Source organism: Protopterus annectens, chromosome 15.part0 (genome assembly GCF_019279795.1).
Source record: "Protopterus annectens isolate FY-2018-M chromosome 15.part0, PAN1.0, whole genome shotgun sequence".
NCBI lineage: Eukaryota > Metazoa > Chordata > Ceratodontiformes > Protopteridae > Protopterus > Protopterus annectens.
Genome location: NC_056749.1, coordinates 305017491 through 305039182, shown reverse-complemented (window position 1 = coordinate 305039182; position 21692 = coordinate 305017491). Strand labels below are relative to the sequence as shown.

The 21692-nt window shown below is 36.1% G+C and overlaps 1 pseudogene; it reads left to right on the top strand.

The window, feature by feature from the left end:
* The first annotated feature begins 1159 nt into the window (after positions 1 to 1159).
* The window catches only part of LOC122789819, a 147036-nt pseudogene continuing 126503 nt past the window's right edge, over positions 1160 to 21692 (top strand).

Sequence of the window (21692 nt, the reverse complement as noted above, 5' to 3'; positions counted from 1 at the left end):
TGGTAAGCTGTCATTATGCGTTCTACATTTTGATCATTTGTTTCATATTATGACAGCTAGTCTTCCCAACTTTGGAGACAGATGGTTGCCAGCCTATGACGCCTATGATTTCAGTGCTTCTAAGCTATCGTTTACCTTATTGTTATCTTCCTCAAGGGAGACTGCCCTGTCAGCTTTATAAGGTTATGACCTACATACTGTTACTATAAAGGCAGCAGATTATATGATTGAAGAATGTCTTCTGAAATTTCTGGGTGTCAGGGACATTCTGCAACCCTTTGTGGGCATGTACTCAAACATTTATTTGATGTAATTAAAGGAATAAAATTGATCTCTGGGTCTCCTATTAGTCTTCATCTCAGCATGAAGCATGGATAACTGACCCATATCAGCATGAAGCATGGTAAGTAACTGTCATCACAACGAGGAATTCTGTTCTAGATGTTAAAACCTGAAGTGGAAAGCAAAAGTTGCAAACACCTAGTGTGGAACTATTCACTTATTCATTAGTGTTTCTTTACCAGGATAGTCCAGCTAGGCACAAGGTCCCTTTGTAGCAGAGCCCCAAGGAGAAAAGGTCCATACAAGCTACATATATTAAGTTTACTAAAAGTTAGAGTGCAAAGGAAGTATAGAAGTCAAATAAGAACTTTACTAATACTGATAAGTTAATAGGCAGAAAATAAAAAGTGCATGCAAAAATGAGTAGGTAGTCTTAACTATTAAACCAAAAGAGAAAAGAAATAAAATTCCTTAAGCATTAAGAACAGCTAAGTAGAGTTATTGCAGAACCAAAATACAATATTTGCACTGTACATACTACCGACATGGTTAAAGCCATTCAATAATAAAGCAGCAAGAGAAAAGAAATTAAAATATGTGTGAGCAAATAGCCAACAAGTAGATTAACTATAACAGATTATTATTATGTGCATATTATTAATGTTGGTTTCTAGGTTTAGGCTTATATACAGTGTTCATACCTGAGTGATTTGACTGCTGTAGTGGGGTAAGAGAGAAGCTAGGGGTAGAGAAGAATGGCAATAAGCAGATGGTGGGCTATTGAGTTACGAGGTAAAAGTCGATATTATGAAGTCCAATAGAACCGCAGTAAATAGATACATATATACTTAAATGAAATGTATGAGCATAGTAAAGCATGTCTGAGGAAGTGTGCAGCATGGAAGGTCTGATGGAGGGGGTAAAGGAACAGCATGGGAAAGAAGGTTTGATGGAGGGGGTAAAGGAACAGCATGGGAAAGAAGGTCTGATGGAGGGGGTAAAGGAACAGCATGGGAAAGAAGGTCTGATGGAGGGGGTAAAGGAACAGCATGGGAAAGAAGGTTTTATGGAGGGGGTAAAGGAACAGCATGGGAAAAAAGGTTTGATGGAGGGGGTAAAGGAACAGCATGGGAAAGAAGGTCTGATGGAGGGGTAAAGGAACAGCATGGGAAAGAAGGTCTGATGGAGGGGGTAAAGGAACAGCATGGGAAAGAAGGTCTGATGGAGGGGGTAAAGGAACAGCATGGGAAAGAAGGTCTGATGGAGGGGGTAAAGGAACAGCATGGGAAAGAAGGTCTGATGGAGGGGGTAAAGGAACAGCATGGGAAAGAAGGTTTGATGGAGGGGGTAAAGGAACAGCATGGGAAAGAAGGTCTGATGGAGGTGGTAAAGGAACAGCATGGGAAAGAAGGTCTGATGGAGGGGGTAAGAAAACAGATAAGGGAGGGTTGGTTAGAGAGGACTGATAGGAAAAAGGCAAGTAGTCAGAAGAAGGAAAATTAAAGCATATCAATATTATTATTTTATGGTGGTATATATTGTATTTGGAGGATTAATTAGTTCTAACAGAGTTAAAGGCTTCAACATTTTTTTAATTTGGTGACCCCCCCCACTCCCAAAAAAAAACAATCATATCCTTACACCGTTCTTTTTATCTAGATGTCTGCAATCTATACATTTTATTGCATAAAGTTGCACAGGAGAGCAGACACAGGCTTTTTAAACTGTTTGGTCTGTTATTCTAAACTAATGTGTTAAAGGCGTGAGTATCCCAAAGACAAACATCAAACAGAAGTTGATGGATTGTGACATTAGAAAATCAGAGCTAATGCACTGCACTTCATTAGGGAGGGAGAAGATGCACTGCTGAAGTGTCTGCTATTCATGAAACCACTGTAACAGCTGAATATGTATTTTCTCCTGCTGAGAAATGAAGACTAAGTAAAACAAGTCTGTATGTTGGTGGACACAGACAACAGAACCTGTTATCTTGCAACACTCAGTGATTTACAGAACTCTTTCAATGTAATATATAGCTCAACAATGTGTCTGTAAAAATAATGTTGGTTCAGACCTTTAGGGAAAAAAAACCATCTTAAGGTGCCACTTTTTGTAATTCCTTTTAGACATGGATTTTGTTGATGTGAAGGGATGCATTTTATGGCATCGTGACACCTTGTAAAAGACAGCATTCCTAATCTTGAGTCCCAAAAATGGCAAGATATCTCAGACACAGATGGTTTTAGAATGTTTAATTCTGTTCCAAAGCTTTATATTGCAGTTGTCAAACAAAATATCATTTTGGTGCAAAACTAAACAATGCAAGTGCAGATTATTTGAACAAGACAAAACAAAAATGCCTAATAATTTTTGCAAATAGCAGGCATATTTGCAAACCCTTATCCCATGCATCCCCCAATCATAAGTGCAAAATGGCCGAGTATCTCCATAAAATCCTCTTCTCATAATACAAATATGCTCATATGATCTTTAATAGAATTCTGATAAGAATGCAACACTCTAACTGCAAGCATAATGATTTTTGCCTCTCTCTTTGCGCGTAATTGGTATAATCTCCTGATTTCATACTACCATTCACTGTTGCAAAAATATATGTGCCCTCTTCAAATCATTCAACGTTTTCTATTTGTTTATATGACAGTTTGCAGCAGTTTCTGGCTTGCTTTCCAGCAACGTCTAAATCCTTTTGTCTGCAGTATCAGCTTTAAACTGTATATGTGTGTACAACACCATTAGAGTTAGGAATGGTTGCGTGTTTTTGAGTTAGGGTTAGAGTTGGGGTTGTATAAGAGGAAAGTTTTAGTGTTGTCCTTGTTTATAATGTTTGAGTAGTGTGGTGATTAGTTGTGCTGTTAGGAAAGGCATTTGCATGAGGTAATATGCAGGGCTGGGGTTTGGGGCAAGAGCAGGAGTGGGATTAGAACTTGCACACATAAGCAAGGTAGAACAGGGGGGCTAGTTAGGTAGCTGTGATCAATAAGGATATTAACGAGACAGTCTGTATACTTTATTCAGCCTGCAGTATAACTCCATTTAATATGCTGTGTTTAGCCCAGGTACTCTATATCTTCAGCTGGCAGTGCATTAAATAACTCCACAAGTCAGTTTGGTTGCCCATCTACTCTACTAGCCTAATGATCGAGGCTTTAAGATGTCTGTATGTGTGTATTACTCCCTGTTCTCTGCCACAATGCAGGCTATGTAAATCCAGCAGTTAACATAAATATTATTCACATAATCAAATTACATTCTTAGGAAGCTGTTTGTTTTATGCACTCTAGGAATGTTGGATTGGTAAGATATTTAAATTTCAAAGGGGAATGTTCAATCCTGGTATATTTGCTGGCATATGAAGTTATAATAAATGTCTGACTTTGCTGTTATGGTGAAAACTCAGAACACACAGCAACTATTTAACCCTGTTGTTGTTTATACTAAGCTAGATCAAGATAGTCTTTGTAGCAAAACAACAGGTAGCCCACTTGCCTTTGGTGCAGAAAGTTCTGAGTTTTATTCCTAAATAAGGTGATCAACTGCAGACACAGTAATGCATCAAAATAGATGCTGCTTGAGTGTGCCATTTTTCAGATGAGATATTAAACTGATGCCCCATCTGTTTAAATTGGTAGTAATTCGGGTGGATATTAAAGATCCTGTAGACTCTACAGAAAAGAGTAAAAACCCTTTATTTATATACAAAAAAGAACTCTTGTTTAAAAAATATTTACGTATTTACAAATATGTACAACTGTATATATATATATATATATATATATATATATATATATATATATATATATATATATATATATATATATATATATATATATATATATATATACATACACACACACACACAGATCTGTACACTTCTTCATAATGTCCTCTACAATCAAGAAAATTTGAATCCCTATTAGACACCCCCACTTCTTTGATTTTACTTAATATTGTTGCTAAAATTCATTTAGCATTATACATAATTTAGTTTTTTTCTTATTTCATTCCATATGACCAATATCAAGATAAAATAATGTTTTCTCTATTCTTGACATATTCTTTACTTTATTCTTATAATATTCATATTTAATCATATCCATGTTTATTTTATCTACTTCTTTTACATCTTTGAAAAAATCTTTTTTTACATAGTTTTCCCCATAACTTTTTTAGCTTTACATTTCAAAAACACATCTTCTATAGTTATTCTTGACAATGTAAACATGTTCTATCATTTTTCTTTTATATGGCATACTTCCTTTTCAGACAATTGTTCTGTTACCAGTCTCCACAAAAAGTCTTGACATTCTACTTTCTGATTACACCATTTGCTTCTTATTTAAATAGCTTTAGTTTTTTTCATCTGTTAGATGTTCCCATTGTTTTCTATAGTAATGTTGTATCATTATATTCTTCTACCAAACTTTTTTAATCTTTATCTATATTGCCAGTTTTTATTTTCCACAAAAATATTTTTTATAACATTTTATTTCTTCCTTTATAAACTCTTTCTCTTTTACTCTTTTTTACCACCATCACTAAAATTTATCACACTAATATTTATACAAATTTTCAAATAATCTCATCTTTTTCTTGTATTCACTTTAACACCTTGTACAAATCTAATGAAGTAGCATACACCACTGGACTAATTAACACTAAACCTACTTCTTCTTTACTTACATACAAAACTCCTGTTTTTACTGGGTTTGATCTAGAACCCCATATAAATGAAAACATTATCTGCAATAATTCTTTTTCAAATACTATTGGCAACTTAAATATACTTTGTATGCTATTTTCCCATCTGTGCATAATTTATCAATTAAACCTTTTTTCTCTAAAAAAGATAGGTTTATTTTATTTCTTCCTTTTTCCCCATTCAATTCTACTTATATCTTTATTCCCAGATTTTATACCTAACACAGAAATTTAATTCATTGTAAAATATACACTCTCTATCTTTACTACATCACTTATACCTTTTTTTCTTTGTTTAAAGCCATCTCTGTTGCCTCTAGACAGTCATTTGTGCAAATTATTACTTATTTTATCCAAATTTTGTTTTTTTGCGATTATTATGTCATTTGCATATTTTAACAGAACTGGAATTCTTAACCCTTCAGGTGTTATATACCCCACATCCTTAATTTTGTAATTTATTTCTCATGCTATCACATTTGTAACTCATGTAAAGAGCATAAAGTTTGTTGGACATCCATGTCTTATACCACTCTTCACATGTCCCTGTTGGCTTAACCAGCCATTTAAAGGCATTTTTACTTTATTATTATAATATGCTGACATACATCATTTCCTAACTTTCTCACTTATATTATATTCTTTCATTATTTCCTACATGGTTTCATGTTCAATTGTATCAAATGCCTTATTAAGGCCTCCTATCATGATTTCTGCTTTCCTGATATCCTGATATCCTGTCCAAATTTCTCGTAGCAGTATTAATACCATCTTAGGTCTCTCCTGAAAAGAGGTAACTAGCCTGGTGGGACTAACCCGGTAAACAAAATGATATATCTGTGTTTAGTACACTATTTTGTGTTGTATACTATTTTTTATGCACCACCTGGGTTGAAATGGGTCACTCCCTAATCAGTGCACTATCCTACTTAATAAACAATAGATTTCTAAATAAATACAAAGAGAACTGCATTTAGCAATGCTGGTTTTTAAAGATAAATGCTTCCAAATGTATTTATTCTAGCAGCAAGCAGCTTACTGAAATACAAGATTACTTTAAGTATAACCCAACAATTTTTAATATTTTACATTTTTTGTAGCTAGACAATGCAAAATAATTGTGAACTGAAACCAAAGTACCAGAAACATTATCTGAAAAGTCAAGAATCATAAATAATGGGATTTGTTCATTCAAGAAGTATTTATAACTTACTAAAGCTTTTCTCCAGTTTATATATATTTATATTAATAACAGCTTTAGCATCTGAGATGGTGGTAGCACTGGAAGGTACTCTACACTTCTACAGGCCATTATTTCTTTGAAATGGCATACTGTGAAGTTCTGCTTGGACTTGTAGAGCTGCATCAATGTGATATGACAATTCCACAGACCATGTTACACTGTACATCGCTTTAACTAGGTAAAGGGACTTGCGTCTGGAGCATTTCTCCCTGGGCTTCTGCTGAAAATTGGCTTTGTTCCAAGTCAGACTTTCCCAGTAAAATAATGTTAAATACATAAAGCTGCTTGAGTGCCTGTGTACTAGAAAAGTACTGTGGGCATTCCTTTAAAGAAAAAGCACATTGAACACTGCAAACACACAAAATATATGACACAAATCCTTGAAATAATTAGTATTTAACTTGGTACATGACACTTGAAGTATCAAGTTGCAATCAAATTAACATTCATTAACAATGTTATTATTGCATTTAACCTTAACCCAGGTCATATTAAAGTTAAATAGTATCTCACATTTCCAGACTGGGTTGCCCATTTCCTGAAGAGGATCAGGTATCCCAATGAAGAATGGCTAAATTATTTGAGAAACACTGGACAGAACTGTTGCCGTTAACCCTGGTGTTTCACAGTTCTTGGTTCCCAGTTCTGTGAAGTATGCATGCCCTTTGTTTGAGAGTTCTACTCGGTGCCCCAGTTTCTTCACAAATCCTAATGGCATCCATCTAGGTAAACTGACAATATTCTAATTTGCTACAGTTGCCCAGCCAGTATTTGGGTGTGTCTTCTGCTTCTTCAAAGGATAATATCCAGGTTGCATCTCCAATGACCTTGGATAACATAAATTGGGTGTAGTGAAAAAAAATAACAAATTAATACATGATTGCATGAATGAATGGCATAGGACATTCCCCTTGGAACTTTAATCAGTAGATGTTATATACCATAAAGAATACCAGGAGACAAGCTCCACTATCCTACGGGATGGGAAAAGTACAGCTTATATAATTCTTGGAAAAGCTTTATTCCAAATGTTGCTAATCATCTTGCAATCTACAAAGGAAGCTAACTCTTGCAATAAACTTGAGAAAAGCCAGAAGCTGCACACTCTAAAAGAAAAATCATGTTTGCTTTTGAGACTCTGTCAGACAAAGAGTAGGTGTAATTATTTTTCAGTTAATATGAAACCAGCTTTGATTTTGTAAGTCTCCATCTTCCAGCAAATACGTTAATGGCTGTAAGCATATATTTTCTTTTCAGGACAAAGTACAGTTGTTAATAAAATGTTTACCATGAAGTGAAGTCAGAAATGGTAAACAACATTTTGAATTCTGGACTTATTGATCTTCTGTTATGGGATAGTTTGAGCTGCTGCAGTACTGTATATTAACACTGAGGAGTATTTCAAAGCACAACCTCTTCAAAATGCATCATTCTTACTGCAGTTGATCTGTTTCTTTGTTTCTTGCTCAGAAATTATTAGGTGAAATCAGAAAAATTACATTTTAAAACTGTTTCATGCTAGTACATGTGGAAAATAATTGAATAATAATCCAGATGCACAATATTGTTTTGGTAAACAATCAGGGTGATATATCATCATGCCATGCCTTTATTTTTAACTCAACACCATGTAGACATTTGTGTCATTGTTCAGAGTCCACAAGCCATTACAATATATTAAGGAAATTAATATTTTAAAAGTGATATCCTCTCATGTGTATGAAAATTGGTTAACTGCTATACTACTTTGATTGACTATTTTCAAAGGATATAACTATTCCTTAAACTAACCCTTAAAGGCTGAGTGAATGTGAGATGGAACATAGAAATAAATTCTTATTCTCTTATAAGCTAATACGTGGTAATACGGGTGTGTAAGTGTGAATGTGTATGTGTACCATGAGTTTACCACTTCGCCAAAGAAATTCTGTGTGGCTCACTTCCTTAACAACTAAGATTGTCTTATGTAGGAAAGTCTTCAAGGTACACCAACACAAGCTTGCACTGTGTCACAGTGATAAAAACACACTTTATCTGAAGAGAAACAAAAAAAATGTTAAAAACTCATGAAATTACCAGCTGAGATAAGCGCTTTTGGCTTCTTAAGCCTTCTTCAGATCAAGCCTGGCTTATGGTTCTCTAGACCTATTGGCCTTAAGCCTGCAAGTCATTCCTAAAAGCTTGTGTTAACACGTTCACTAATGGTGACACCAGGACAGTGTACTGTACTGTAATGTCGGCCTTTAGTGCACTGTTGCCTTTCTTCAAGCGACCTCATTCTTACCATTACTGTCCAGCTGTGTACTCACTGGGAGCCAGTTATAGGTCTCTAACAACGAATAATTACCATCCTGGAAGGCAATTATTCACATTTACAGGTTTCTAACCATTAAAAATTAACTTCTTTGGTGATGGTCCACCGTAGCTGAAAGCTATGCTTGCTGACTACTTTATAATCCAGAAGAATAAACCTGAAATAATCTGAAAATTCCACTACCATAATGTCTGGCCTTCCCTTCCATCTTTCCATTACTCTCATATGTAATCATAAGTTACAGGACTATGTTTCCAAGATCTCTTGACTCCTCAGAACTGCTGTCATATGTCCAGCTATGTATATATTATTTACCAATTATCAAAATTTCCTAAACTAATTATCAATCTGATGTACTGCTGTTTATTATTATATGCGATCATTGGATTTATTGCTTGCTGTTCTGCAAGGAATAATTGGAAAGACTCTTAGCTCAGATATTAGGAAGGACTCCTATTCCTCCTTAGTGGATAGTTGTTTTGATTATCCAGCTTTCAAAATCCAAAGATTACATGACTACCAGTTAGAAAGTACATCCCATGATCTTACACACAGAAGTAGAGTTTGAAAATGGTAATGTAGAATTGTCATTGCAGCTGTATGCTGTGTCTTTATCAAGTGCAAAAAGGTTAACAGAGTTCAATTTCCTGCTGCGACTCTGTCCAACTGCTGCTTTCCATTTCAAATCACTGCTGTTGAAGTTTATTGGTTCATAGATTAGTACTAAGCTAACTGCCCTTGCTAGCCATTTTAAGCCTAGCCAATTATCCCTTGTGAGACTCAAGCCCTGCACCTTGTGTTTGTAAGGCAAACACCTTAACCATTAGGCCACCCTCCCAACCTGATTTTGATTATCCAGCACCATTATATCAGCAGTGATTCCTTTCTGTGTGTGATTTTTTTAACTATTCTCTATGCATGTTTGACAACATTTTTAGTATATTTAGCTCAAGGAATATATAGGGCAAATCCCCACAAATGGAGTATGTAGTAAAACACTATTTCATGGGATACCAAGATCACTGATTCAGCTGTTTTTTTAGTTTTCATTTGAAGCAGCAATGAGTTTTAACTCTGGGAAACATACGTGAGCACTTTATCTTGACTCTTTGCAAATAATGTGTAACTTACTTCCAAGTATTGTTTGCTACAGTTAAAGCAGTTTAAAGACTTATTCTGTTGTTCTGTCTGAGTAAGGGATGATTTACTGGGTAAAAAGCAAATTTGACTGTAAAATATATAAGAAAGTCAACCAGGCAGTTTGAGACATTCAAACATTATATAAAAGTTGAGATGAAGATATGTTTATATGCTTGTACCGGAAATGTATTTTGTTTGATCTCTTAGAGAAAAAAAAAAAACTAGATTAGGTCATAAATATGCATCGAACACTGAAGGAGTTCACAGAGAAGGCTTCAATACTGCTAGAAGGACATCACACAGCAGGTTCAATAACATTTTGTCTGTCTTTTAAACATATCTAAAATAAAGAGAAAAACAGTGAACTTATTCAAAGGTGAGGGAGCTGGCTAGTGAAGGCTTACATTTCTTGAAACCATCATCAATGAATAAGCTAGAACAGTTAGCAAAAAGAAATGGCTGGAGATGTTGAAGCCAATGTACAAGGAGGCCGGGGCAGAGAGAGTAAGAAACTACTTCAGTGGTGCAGGGAAGCACTTCTAGAGTGGCAAAATCAAGCAATGACTCCCATTTATGAAACAAAACACAGAAAAAGAGAGCTGAGGAGGCATTCTCCATTTAAAGCAGCATCACACACTAAATCCTTCCCAAAATTCTATTCAGTCATGAAATGTCTGTTTCAGCTGAGGAATTATAATTATTTTTTTTTCATGCTGGAGAACAGGAGACCTCTTCTAAACAGTCGCTCCCAATTCACGGGAGTATGCTAATCATATCTATACTTGTTCTGTGTCTACAGAGTCATATTATATACCCCAACATGCATTGCGGGGGATTCTGTAATAGTATGGATAGGTATGCTTCCCTGTAAAACAAAGTGGGACTTCTTTCCACACTGCTGACATTAAAGCAATTTTTAAAGGAGGGTACTGGGTCCCAGTAAGTGTCTGCCTTGCTGTAAACCAGATATTGTGATGTACTGAAGACTGGAGGTTAAACAGTATGGGGACATAAATCTCAGTTCACTGCAGATGAAATTGTAGATTGGGCCTTGTTTGAATGCTGAGTGCAACATATACAGGCATCATTTTTTTGTTGATACGGAAGAGGCTAGTGTGAGTATTAGCACATCTAAATTTGAAGTCATTGTACCTTGCTAAAAATAGTAGACATCTCTCTTCCATCGGAGTTGATAATCCTTCCCTTTGGAGGAGGAGATGAAACTTCTTGGGGTCATCTCCACAACTGATGGGACATAGAGTACAACACTGATAAGTGCATGCAAATTAACAGATTAAGCCTTTGAATGTTGTATTCACTTTCCTTGGTACAGAAGACTAGGGGAGATAAGTTACTCTTCTGAGTAATCATCCAGAATTGAGCAGGAAGATACATGTCTGAAAAGAGGTATCTGACCAGAAATTAGTCAATAGAGCATAAAGAAATGTTTATTTATGTGCATCTGAGATTAGAAAAGAACAAAAATTAGTAATGGCTATGTTAAGTGCCACAAGGATATTAAGATGTTAGCATCAAGAAAACATTTAAGAGTATGATATATGATATATTATATATAAACACACAAATTCTTGTAACAAGACAGTTTTTGATGTTTAATTCCAACCTTAGCTTGTGTTGTTACATTTCTGAAACAGAGAAAAAATGGTATTCTTAAATACACCAAACAAAAATAGCAAAAAAAAAAAAAAGACCAAGAGAGAGCATTCAAAAAGCTTTCCTTCACGACTTGGTCATTCACCTTCATTGGATACATAGCCTCAAACAAGATAGCAATTTACACCAGGTAAAGCCCTCATATTCCAAATCAATTATCTTAAAGTGCACCAGGCTATAACCCATGACAAACTTCCACTATAAAGCTTTAAATAACCAATGTATAAATATGAAATATAAAAAAAAATACAGAAAATTGTCTAGTATGAATACTGCATGTTAATTTAATACATTACTGCACATAACATAACTTAATTTAAATTAACTACAAGATTAAGATCCGTGGGATGAAGCGTTTTAAAATTTAAAATCATTTTACTTTCCAACTCATTTAACTTGTTCCTAAAGTCCCCATCCCCCAACCCTGTGCGAAACAGGTTGTGCCAAAATACGGAAGAAAAAGACTCATCAGAACCATAATACACAGAAGGTGTTTGAGTATCAGACTTTGCCCCCTTCAGAAAATGTGTGGTAAAACAAGACCTTTTATTCTAGCAACTTTCTAAGTTTATAACAGCAGTATTTAAAGTGTGTCCCTATTTTTGTGGCTTTGTCCACCCATTATTCTTTGGATTTGTTCAAAATTTTTGTGCTAAGAGGATGAGAGCTATTAAACTGAACAGTTTAATTCAAGCCCTGAAAGAACACCTAAATAATTTGTTGTTATGCTCTCGCTAACACTTAGGAAAATGCTTTAAATCTTTTCTACTCTCAATAAACCTTACCTTAGCTCCAGCATCACCTGCTCTTCACCATTTCCTCACAATTATCTGTTGTTTTCCCTCACTCCCTTCCATATAATTCACTTCTGGACATATCTTATCTCTATCATCCTTTTCCACCCTAATTCACCTCCTGTTATGCTATTTCACCCTTTTCCTCTCTTCCATCGTTCTTTCTATATCTCTCAACCAACATTTCCCTTTTTCATACAACCTTAAACAAGTTTCACATGTCTGCCACTCTAACTCCCCATTCCAGTCCCATCAGAACCTCTTTATCTTCATCCAAATTTGATGATGTATCATTTTCATCCTCTGTACAATTTGAAATAACCCAAACTACTCATAATTTTTTCATCTTTATCATCAGTGAACAACTCCCAAATTGTGTACTTTTGATCACTAAGTATCCAGTACCGACTAAATTACCTGTACTCTTTGTGCATCAAATGTATTATTATTTTGCCTACTTAACATGAAACATCAGCTTTCACAACTTGTAATACTTATTACCTCATTAATGACTCTTGCGCTAATTTATGTGCACACATATGAATATTGTTGTATTTTACTTTGATTGTAATCAAAGTATTTTGGGTTATATATGCATGTGGAGATTTTGAGTATTTTGTATTTCATTTCTTTGTCATTTAAGCATTTTGTTATTGTATGCATGTGGATTTTTCTTCCTGGGCCTCTGCTGAAAAGGGGTTTTGTATAGCCCAGTCAGCCTTTCACAGTCAACAAATGCAATAAGTAAAGTAAGTAAGTACATGTATAAATAATATAGAACTATATTGCATATATATCAGTGAATGCTTAAAAAAGCAAACGCTGATTTATCGACCCCATGTAAGCAAAAGTTTACAATCCCGAACACTTAGAATGGCGATTTTTTCCAAGGGAAAAAAAATCGCTGTTCCACAAAAAAAAAAAAAATAAATAAACTAAAAATAAAAACTTTGAAACAGTACATAAAGTGGGGGGCTTCACCACAACACCCCCTGATGTGGGGGGCTGTGCCCCTTATACCCCCTACTTAAATATACCAACTCTGAGATCACACTACAGTGGCGAAAATGGCAAAGTAATGGAGGTGGCCAAGCAATTTCTTTCCCAGGGAAAGATATCGCTTATATGCTGTTTTGCTATTTTGCTGTTTCTTGCTTTCAAGTTCAATCAAGATGCATTCAAAGGAATTCGTCTTCGATCATATAATAGGAACACTATATATATATATATATATATATATATATATATATATATATATATATATATATATATATATATAGATATAGGTTCATAGGTAGGTAATAGGCTAATGGCCCTCAGGCCTATATAAGCCTAGCGAAAAAAAATTCCCTGGCTTTTGACACCCAAGAAAATTATTTTCCTGTGCTCCTGTCGAGCAGAGCCACAGAAATGATCCCTGGGGTGAATTTCATATAGCCGTTTGTTTTTTTGCTCAATTAATAAATACAATCACTAGGATGACCTTGCAATATGAAACTACAAAATAACCAGGGAATGAGCAGAGTGTGATTTATTTCATGGTAGCGTGCATGTCACGAATTATTAAGATACAAATCATTTCTGACTTAAATGAATTAATTTTTGTATATAATGAATGATGACTTTTTAGAAAAAATAATTTAGGAAAATGTAATTACATGTTGTCTAAGATGTTATGCCAGATGGTTGGGGACAGTGTTTTCCAGCAATTCAAAATTTAAAATTGCTCCTAATCTACAATGAGAAAAGTATGTCTTTTTGTTCAGTTTTAAGAGCTACCAGACAAGAATAGAGTTGCATTCCTTCTCTATATTCCCTATAAAACAAACTTAGTATTTATTTTCCTGAGTGATGCTAGAAACATCTGTTTTTATCTACAGTTGACATACAGATCAGGATTATCATTTATGTTTCACTTGATCCTATTATATGTCTTTAAAAGAGCCAGTCAGTAACAAATCCCTAAGACTTAAATCTTGCCTGTGATATAAATAGGACCTGCTGGAGAGACAGGTAAGTATCCCAGAGACTACCTCATCCATGGAACAGGCTCTCCATCCATGTGAAGCTTAGTTCCTCCCTAACCCAATTCAAGTGCAACTTGAACAATTGGATGGGAAACCAGAAATTCATCCCTGGTTTGGCAACTATGTCTCTGAGGCAAACAGGTAATCTGTAAATGGTTCATCTCCCAGGCCCATGCTTACACTTATCAAGGGTATCAAAACTTGTCAGAAATTTGGGATGCATGGCTAGGCTTAAAAAGGCCCTTGTGGTCATTAGCCTAGTAAACACTTATGAACCTATGAAATACTAACTTTCAAAGAATACAGAATATAGAAAAAATATTGGTATTTGGTATCATCTGGGGGTCTTCTATGTAGCTGGCTAATAAAGTTCAATGATACACATGATTAGGTATTTTTTTATCTATTTTCGAGAGCTATGATTTTTCATAAGTATACTCTTTGGGCAGTTCTTACTCTCATTCACAGGCTATGCTGCGGCCATTGGTTTATTACTTGCAATATTTGAGGAACCTGTCTCAATCCTGTATAAATGAAATCTCATATAAAGTGACTGACAAAAACAAACATATTTTGATGTTAGGATACACAATGTGATAGGCTGGCACCCAACTCTGAAGAAGCCTTTAGTTATTGTACATACTGAGTGCAACAATAGGCTCAAGCTCCCCTAAATTCACTGGATACTCAAAGAATGTGAAAAAGGTGTGCGTGTGTGTGTGTGTGTGTGTGTGTGTGTGTGTGTGTGTGTGTGTGTGTGTGTGTGTGTGTCTGTGTGTTTCTGTGTGTCTGTGTCTGTGTGTGTGTATTTCTTATACTTGTTATGATGTATCCAGATACATAAAAAAAAGTCCATATGGATACCATATAACATTTTCAAAATAAAGCCCTTTGAGGTGAAACCATGGTCTGCATATCTCGTTTCAAAAAAATAAGGCAATGATTTTTGCTGCTTCTTTCATTTTTAGAGCTGATACACACACATACATACACGCATACAAACAGACATATTGGTTGCTGTCAGAATGCCGACTGTTCATAACATCCATGCTCATAACAGAGAACCTAGAAGATCAAAAGAGCACAACATCAAGATCCCCAACACTGAAGCTGAAAACAATGACTATAAAAGCTTTTAGAGAGGGGCAATCACACCTACACCCCCTGCTACTTATATATATCAACTACAAGATTTTACACTCACTCATCTGCACAGTTCAATCTTGTCAATTTCAATATTATGGCACTTCAATGTTGTGCATTTTCAATCTTCTGGCTTTGCTGTTATGAACGTCAATGTTATGAACATTCAACATTGTAAAAGGTATCCAAATATAGATAGATAGATATAGATAGTAGGTTTGTGTGTCTGTGTTTGTGTGTGTATGTTTCTCTGCCTATGATCTTGTATGCCTAAGGTGTGATAGCAAAGGCTGATGAGCTTTAACTCCACACTACTGCCACTGGTTAATAAGGGGGGGTTGATGCCAATGCTGATAATAATAATTTTGAGGTGACTAGTTATAACAGTATATGACACACAAACACTGCTGACCTGTGCTATAATGAACATCAGGCACACCTAAATAATGCTCACCAGGTATCACTGTAGAAAAAATCCGTAGCCATGGTTTTCCATACTTTTATATGCTTCACGATCATCTAAGTGCCTTTTTATGCTATATTAATGAGAACAACTGTAACTTAGCTAAATGATACTGCATAGCACATATGCACTGTCGCGCACGGTCTCTCTCTCTCATACACACATGCACACACACATGCTCAATGACTGTTATGAGGGCAAGTAATATCTTTTAGTATCACTTCACATTTTTTCCTGTGTGGTAATGTGCTGCTAACAACTAGTTCAAACTGCAACAATCATTATACAAGCCTAAAATTGGACAACTAGACTTTTGGTTTATGTCAGCTAAAGCTAGCAAATCACTAAATTCTAAAGGTGGATGTCAACATTTATAATACATCAGTTTATTCAAATCACCCTTATACTCATTATTCTTCAGTCAGCCATGGTGGGGGAGCCAAGATTGTGCAGGATCTTAGGAAAATCAAGACAACTGAGTCACAAGCCATTTAATCCTAGCCTATGCTCACTCACAAGTTACCCCCTCCCCCACGCTTCTAAAGTAGGCCTGCAGTGAAAGCCTGTTCTACCAGTAAATAGGTAAAAGGTATACATTTTTTCTCTCCTGCACATTTCATTCAAGTTCTGGTTGAGATTTAAATTGCTGGTTCTAGTATCTATCTATCTATCTATCTATCTATCTATCTATCTATCTATCTATCTATCTATCTACCTATCTCACTTGCAAAGATATAGACGGTCACAGAGGACTGGATCTCTCAAAGCAAGACATAGATCATGTACAAGAAATTGTAAGAAATGGATTAATGTGATAGTGTTTATTTATTTATTTTTTGTATCACAGAGACTTTTGGTCTACAACTATCATGGTTAGGCACTTTTGGGCCCTTTCCATTTACTTAAAATGTCTAAATATTTCATTAAGACGGGGACACTGTATTCAAAAATTGAGCTAATCAGGACTTCAAACTGAGAGAAGATAATACATTTTAACCTGAAAAATATGTATTTAGATATTAGTTGTGCTAAATAGCAGGATTTTCTGACTACTGTTGCTAAATGATGATTGAAGGAATTAATGACCCAAGTTCCAAAATCCCTGACTACATTATCATCTTGGAGTGAGATTTTGGCTCTATTGCACACATTAACAAATGTTGTTGGGTGTGTGGAGCTGTAGCATTTGGGCCTTGTGGAAGGAAAATAGGACATACATAGCCTGAATGGAGAAAGAAAGAGTGTGTGTCTGCATGCGTGATGTTGGTGCTAATTGTATGAAGATCCTTAGTAATGTTAAGAACTAATTTCATCATTCCTCAGTCACCACAAATTTATCAGTTGTTCTGTGATATTTCCTCTCTCTTGTTTGCCAGCATTTTAATGTATGTTCTCTTAATATCCTCTTTTAATTTCAAGTGAATTTCTTTTTTCCAAGGTTTTAAACTTGTGTTGTAACTAATCAATTTTTGTGTGAAGCTTTTATCTATGGTACATTACTCAAAAAGAATAATGCTTAGTCAGATTTTCATGGTAAACAAATGCAATAAATAAATGAATACTAGGTAGAATTTCATTTTTTATCTTTTTTAACAAGAACACAGCCCAACTGAATGGTTTGACTATATAAAATATTTTAAAAGTGCTTGTGCGGTGTTGAATTCCTCCAATATACTGTATACATATACATATCTGTCATTCTAAGAATCTCAGACTACCTTGACTTGCTAATAGGATCACATCTTAAACCGTCAGCTACTTATTGTGACATGAGTACATTATCTGTAGTTAAAGTGTTAGCAAGATAGCGTGTGGTTTATAGTGCACAAAATCTATTATAATAATGCATGTATGAAATATCATTCAAGATCGTAAATGTGGCGATGTAATATCGGGTGGAGACTTTATCCAGACACAAACACACACACACACACACACACACCAATGACCAATTTAGGCCTTTGGAATATGGAAAAAAAAAACAAGTTTACCTGGAAGAAAAAAAAAAAAACACAGACAAGAACTGAAACAGTGAACTTCTTTCTCTATGGCGATAACATTATCTATTGCACCACTGTGCAGTTCTCCTTTAAAAAAATATTCCATTGATTAAGTGACCATTTTTTTCTGAAATCTCTTAATACATATATTTTTCTGAGTGCCTCCCATGTGGTCAAATGCTCTTGCCATTAAATGGACTGAGCCTCAGGTTAAGCAGTTGAATATCTGATTGAGCAATGATCGCAACCAGATGTGCAAAAGCAAACTACCAGGTTGAGGAATTTACCCCTTCTCCACTCCACTGAGTGACCTTGGTGTTAGTGTTAAAAATATCAGAAAATATGGGGGGGGGGGGCAATGGCACAGGTGTGGCTTAAATCCTTGCAGAAAAGCAGTTTTAGTGTACAATTTTTCTCTGATTTCACTATTTTTCAATAGTGATTGTTTTGATCCCTTTTTGTGTTCATCCTTTGTCTGAGTATCTGTGGTACTTTCATATTTAAATATATATGTGTGTTTGGATATATCTATACATATCTATATGTGTGTGTATATATATATATATGTATATATATATATATATATATATATATATATATATATATATATATATATATATATATATATATACATATATATATATATATATATATATATATACACACACATATATATATATATATATATATATATATATATATATATATATATATGGGTTTACTTCTATATCCCAAAAAGCCAGACGATCAAGATGACAATAAAGGAACTCAAAATCATGAATACTGAAGACGGGAAGATCGAGATAAGAAGGATGAAACTCAAAATCACGAATCATGTAAGTATTCCCAGGACAAGTGAATACTAGCCTAAAACAACAGCAAATAACAGAATGACATATGTGGACACCAATACAGATTTCCATAATGGAACGGTTGAGGCCCTGGTTAACAAACACTGCCACCAGTACTGTTAGCCAACAGGGTGTTGGCAGAAATTGGGCTACTGTTGGCCGAAGGAGAAGAAAAGGGAGAAGGCATGCCCAAAGGCAGGAAGGTTAGGAGTGTGGTACTGAGAGTAGGAACTTAGAATGTTGGTAGTATGAGTGGTATAGGGAGAGATCTAGCTGATATGATATAGAGAAGGTTGATACATTGTGCGCGCAAGAGACCAGATAGAAGGGGAGTAAGGCTAGGTGTATCGAAGGTGGGGTCAAACTGTTCTCTCATGGTGTGGATGGGAGGAGAAATGGGGTACGAGTTAATCTGAAGGAACAGTATGCCAATAGTGTTTTGGAGGTGAAAAGAATGTTAGATAGAGTGATGTTTAAAAAGCTGGAAATTGATGGTGTAATGATGAATGCTGTTAGTGCATATGCTGCACAAGTTGGGAGTGCAATGGATGAGAAAGAAAAATTTGGAGTGAGTTGGATGACTTGGTGGTGAGTGTACCCAAGGGTGAGAAAGTGACCACTGGAGTGGATTTCAATGTGCATGTTGGTGAAGGGAGCAGAGGGGATGAGGAAGTGATGGGTAGGTATGGTGTTAAGGAGAGGAATGCAGAAGGTCGGATGGTAGTGGATTTTGTTAAAAGGATAGACATGGCTGTGATGAATATGTATTTTAAGAAGAGGGAGGAGCATAGGGTGACATACAAGAGTGGAAGAAGATACACACAGGTGGATTATATCCTATGTAAGAGGGCCAGTCTGAAGGAGATTGGAGACTGTAAAGTGGTGGCAGGGGAAAGTGTAGTTAGGCAGCATAGGATGGTGGTCTGTAGGATGACAATGGTGATCAAGAGGAGGAGGAGGAGGAGTGTGAGGGCAGTTCCAGGGATCAAATGGTGGAAGTTGAAAAAGGCTGATTGTGAGGCAGAGTTCATGGAAGAGTTAAGACAGGCACTGGGTGGCAGTGAAGAGTTACTGAATAGCTGGGTAACTGCAGCAGAGTTGGTAAGGGAGAAATCCATACCTCTCAATTGTACAGAATTTTGCAGAATGTCCAGATTTTTGGCTCATATTTTTGGTCTGTTCCCCATAAAATTTGTTGTTTTCTGGCAAATGACTAGGATGATCCGAGGATTGAAGTCATTAAAAAATTACATACAGTTGAGTTTCAGACTTCAAATCCTTCAGAAAATGTATGTTAAAACAAACTCTGTTACTCTAGCTACTTTCTAAGTTTATAAGAGCAATATTTAGAATATGCCCATATTTTGGGGCTTTTATCCACCCCATTTTGTGCTGCGTTGTCCAGATTTCTTGCACAAAGAGGTTGAGAGGTATGGGGACAGCTAGAAATGTGCTTGGTATGACATTTGGACAGAGGAAGGATCACAAGGAGACCTGGTGGTGGAATGAGGAAGTACAGGAGAGTATACAGAGAAAGAGGTTGGTGAATAAGAAGTGGGATTGTCAGAGAGATGAAGAAAGTAGACAGGAGTATAAGGAGATGAGGTGTATGGTGAATAGAGAGGTGGCAAAGGATAAGGCATATGAAGAGTTGTATGAAAGGCTGGACACTAAGTAGGTAGAAAAGGACATTTACCAATTGGCTAGACAAAGGGATTGAGCTGGTAAAGATGTGCAGCAGGTTTGGGTGATAAAGGATAATGAGGGAAATGTACTTACAAGTGAGGAGAGTGTGTTGAGCAGAGGGAAAGTGTACTTTGAGGGGCTGATGAATGAGAGAGAAAGAAGGTTGGATGATGTGGGGATAGAGAATCAGGGAGTGCAACAGATTAGCAAGGAGCAATTAAGGACAGCTATGAAAAGAATGAAAAATGGAAAGGCTGTTGGTCCAGATGACATACCTGTGGAAGCATGGAGATGCTTAGGAGAGATAGCGGTGGTTTTTTTAACCAGATTGTTTAATTAAATCTTGGAAAGTGAGAGGATGCTTGAGGAATGTTGAAGAAGTGTTTTGGTACCGATTTTTAAGAATAAGGGTGATGTGCAAAGCTGTAGTCACTACAGAGTGATAAAACTGATCAGTCACAACATGAAGTTATGGAAGAGAGTAGTGGAAGCTAGGTTAAGAAGAGTGGTGATAATTAGTGAGCAGTAATATGGTTTCATGCCAGGAAAGAGCACTACAGATGTGAAGTTTCCTCTGAGAGTGTTAATGCAGAAGTATAGAGAAGGTCAGAAGGAGTTGCACTGAGTCTTTGTGGACTTAGAGAAAGCATATGACAGGGTGCCTTGAGAGAAGTTGTGGTACTGTATGAGGAAGTTGAGAGTGGCACAGAAGTATGTAAGAGTGGTACAGGATATGTACATGGGTAGTGTGACAGTGGTGTGGTCTGCAGTAGCAGTGATGGATGTGTTTAAGGTGGAGGTGGGATTACATCAAGGATCAGCTCTGAGCCCTTTCTTCTTTGCAATGGTTATGGACAGGTTGACAGACGAGATCAGACAGGAGTGCCCATGAACGATGATGTTTGCGGATGACAGTGTGATCTGTAGTGAGACTAGGGAACAGGTTGAGGTGACCCTGGAGAGGTGGAGATATGCTCTAGAGAGGGGAGGAATGAATGTCAGCAGGACTAAGACAGAATATGTGTGTGTGAATGAGAGGGAGGACAGAGGAATGGTGTGGATGCAGGGAGTAGAGCTGGCGAAGGTGGATGAGTTTAAATACTTGGAAACAACAGTTCAGAGTAATGGTGAGTGTGGAAGAGAGGTGAAGAAGAGAGTGCAGGCAGGGTGGAGTGGGTGGAGAAGAGTTTCAGGAGTGATTTGTGACATATGGGTACCAGTAAGAGAGAAAGGGAAGGTCTACAAGAGGGTATTGAGACAAGCTATGTTATATGGGTTGGAGACGGTGGCATTGACAAAAATGCATGGAGACACAGCTGGAGATGACAAAATTAACGATGTTAAGATTTGCGTTGG